General features: G+C 43.0%; 8 non-coding genes and 3 pseudogenes across 8 annotated transcripts in view; all 11 read left to right on the forward strand.

The window, feature by feature from the left end:
- The window catches only part of LOC132968169 (5S ribosomal RNA), a 119-nt gene extending 106 nt beyond the window's left edge, over positions 1-13 (forward strand). The window contains exon 1 of the ribosomal RNA XR_009671016.1: positions 1-13. This exon is cut by the window's left edge and continues 106 nt beyond it. This is a non-coding gene — a ribosomal RNA (5S ribosomal RNA).
- A 122-nt stretch (positions 14-135) lies between these two features.
- On the forward strand, positions 136-244 carry LOC132967995 (5S ribosomal RNA; annotated as a pseudogene).
- A 122-nt stretch (positions 245-366) lies between these two features.
- Positions 367-485, forward strand: LOC132968345 (5S ribosomal RNA). Its single transcript, XR_009671181.1, has one exon. It is a non-coding gene; the product is annotated as a 5S ribosomal RNA (ribosomal RNA).
- A 123-nt stretch (positions 486-608) lies between these two features.
- LOC132968134 (5S ribosomal RNA) lies at positions 609-727 on the forward strand. The gene has a single exon (XR_009670982.1). It is a non-coding gene; the product is annotated as a 5S ribosomal RNA (ribosomal RNA).
- Positions 728-849: 122 nt separating this feature from the next.
- On the forward strand, positions 850-968 carry LOC132967889 (5S ribosomal RNA; annotated as a pseudogene).
- A 122-nt stretch (positions 969-1,090) lies between these two features.
- LOC132968135 (5S ribosomal RNA) lies at positions 1,091-1,209 on the forward strand. Its single transcript, XR_009670983.1, has one exon. It is a non-coding gene; the product is annotated as a 5S ribosomal RNA (ribosomal RNA).
- A 123-nt stretch (positions 1,210-1,332) lies between these two features.
- On the forward strand, positions 1,333-1,451 carry LOC132968213 (5S ribosomal RNA). The gene has a single exon (XR_009671060.1). It is a non-coding gene; the product is annotated as a 5S ribosomal RNA (ribosomal RNA).
- Positions 1,452-1,573: 122 nt separating this feature from the next.
- LOC132967828 (5S ribosomal RNA) lies at positions 1,574-1,692 on the forward strand. The gene has a single exon (XR_009670849.1). It is a non-coding gene; the product is annotated as a 5S ribosomal RNA (ribosomal RNA).
- Positions 1,693-1,813: 121 nt separating this feature from the next.
- LOC132968229 (5S ribosomal RNA) lies at positions 1,814-1,932 on the forward strand. The gene has a single exon (XR_009671075.1). It is a non-coding gene; the product is annotated as a 5S ribosomal RNA (ribosomal RNA).
- A 122-nt stretch (positions 1,933-2,054) lies between these two features.
- On the forward strand, positions 2,055-2,163 carry LOC132968376 (5S ribosomal RNA; annotated as a pseudogene).
- A 123-nt stretch (positions 2,164-2,286) lies between these two features.
- Positions 2,287-2,405, forward strand: LOC132968351 (5S ribosomal RNA). The gene has a single exon (XR_009671186.1). It is a non-coding gene; the product is annotated as a 5S ribosomal RNA (ribosomal RNA).
- The last annotated feature ends 95 nt before the right edge of the window (positions 2,406-2,500 follow it).

Genomic DNA, 2,500 nt, shown 5'->3' on the forward strand with positions numbered 1-2,500 from the left:
GGTGCTGTAAGCTTTTTCATTTTTTTGATCATATGTTTTTTTTTGATCATATAGAGACATATTCACATGCCCAAAAATTCAGCCAGAATCAAGGGCATGATATCTTTAAAAGGCCCCTTTCTGCACACAATAATGCCTTACGTCCATACCACCCTGAACTCGTCCGATCTCAGAAGCAAAGCAGGGTCGGGCCTGGTTAGTAGTTGGATGGGAGACCGCCTGGGAATACCAGGTGCTGTAAGCTTTTTCATTTTTTTGATCATATGTTTTTTTTTTATCATATAGAGACATATTCACATGTCCAAAAATTCAGCCAGAATCAAGGGCATAACATCTTTAAAAGGCCCCTGTCTGCACACAATAATGGCTTACGGCCATACCACCCTTAACACGCCCGATCTCGTCCCATCTCGGAAGCTAAGCAGGGTCGGGCCTGGTTAGTACTTGAATGGGAGACCGCCTGGGAATACCAGATGCTGTAAGCTTTTTTTATTTTTTTGATCATATGTTTTTTTTTTATCATATAGAGACATATTCACATGTCCAAAAATTTAGCCAGAATCAAGGGCATGACATCTTTAAAAGGCCCCTTTCTGCACACAATAATGGCTTACGGCCATACCACCCTGAACACGCCCGATCTCGTCCGATCTCGGAAGCTATGCAGGGTCGGGCCTGGTTAGTACTTAGATGGGAGACCGCCTGGGAATACCAGGTGCTGTAAGCTTTTTCATTTTTTTGATCATATGTTTTTTTTTTATCATATAGAGACATATTCACATGTCCAAAAATTCAGCCAGAATCAAGGGCATGACATCTTTAAAAGGCCCCTTTCTGCACACAATAACAGCTTACGGCCATACCACCCTTATCACGCCTGATGTCGTCCGATCTCGGAAACTAAGTAGGGTCGTGCCTGGTTAGTACTTGGATGGGAGACCGCCTGGGAATACCAGACGCTGTAAGCTTTTTCATTTTTTTGATCATATGTTTTTTTTTTATCATATAGAGACATATTCACATGTCCAAAAATTTAGCCAGAATCAAGGGCATGACATCTTTAAAAGGCCCCTTTCTGCACACAATAATGGCTTACGGCCATACCACCCTGAACACGCCCGATCTCGTCCGATCTCGGAAGCTATGCAGGGTCGGGCCTGGTTAGTACTTAGATGGGAGACCGCCTGGGAATACCAGGTGCTGTAAGCTTTTTCATTTTTTTGATCATATGTTTTTTTTTATCATATAGAGAGACATATTCACATGTCCACAAATTCAGCCAGAATCAAGGGCATGACATCTTTAAAAGGCCCCTTTCTGCACACAATAATGGCTTACGGCCATACCACCCTGAACACGCCCAATCTCGTCCGATCTCAGAAGCTAAGCAGGGTCGGGCCTGGTTAGTACTTGGATGGGAGACCGCCTGGGAATACCAGGTGCTGTAAGCTTTTTCATTTTGTTTGATCATATGTTTTTTTTTATCATATAGAGACATATTCACATGTCCAAAAATTCAGCCAGAATCAAGGGCATGACATCTTTAAAAGGCCCCTTTCTGCACACAATAATGGCTTACGGCCATACCACCCTTAACACGCCCGATCTCGTCAGATCTCGGAAGCTAAGCAGGGTCGGGCCTGGTTAGTACTTGGATGGGAGACCGCCTGGGAATACCAGGTGCTGTAAGCTTTTTAATTTTTTTTGATCATATGTTTTTTTTATCATATAGAGACATATTCACATGTCCAAAAATTCAGCCAGAATCAAGGGCATGACATCTTTAAAAGGCCCCTCTCTGCACACAACAATGGCTTACGGCCATACCACCCTGAACACGCCTGATCTCGTCCGATCTCGGAAGCTAAGCAGGGTAGGGCCTGGTTAGTACCTGGATGGTAGACCGCCTAGGAATACCAGGTGCTGTAAGTTTTTTCATTTTTTTGATCATATGTTTTTTTTTTATCATATAGAGACATATTCACATGTCCAAAAATTCAGCCAGAATCAATGGCATGACATCTTTAAAAGGCCCCTTTCTGCATACAATAATGGCTTACGGCCATACCACCCTGAACACGTCCGATCTCGGAAGCTAAGCAGGGTCGGGCCTGGTTAGTACTTGGATGGGAGACCGCCTGGGAATACCAGGTGCTGTAAGCTTTTTCATTTTTTTTTGATCATATGTTTTTTTTTATCATATAGAGACATATTCACATGTCCAAAAATTCAGCCAGAATCAAGGGCATGACATCTTTAAAAGGCCCCTGTCTGCACACAATAATGGCTTACGGCCATACCACCCTGAACACGCCTGATCTCGTCCGATCTCGGAAGCTAATCAGGATAGGCCCTGGTTAGTACTTGGATGGGAGACCGCCTGGGAATACCAGGTGCTGTGAGTTTTTTCATTTTTTTGATCATATGTTTTTTTTTTATCATATAGAGACATATTCACATGTCCAAAAATTCAGCCAGAATCAAGGGCATGACATCTTTA

Source organism: Labrus mixtus, unplaced genomic scaffold, assembly GCF_963584025.1.
Source record: "Labrus mixtus unplaced genomic scaffold, fLabMix1.1 SCAFFOLD_74, whole genome shotgun sequence".
NCBI lineage: Eukaryota > Metazoa > Chordata > Actinopteri > Labriformes > Labridae > Labrus > Labrus mixtus.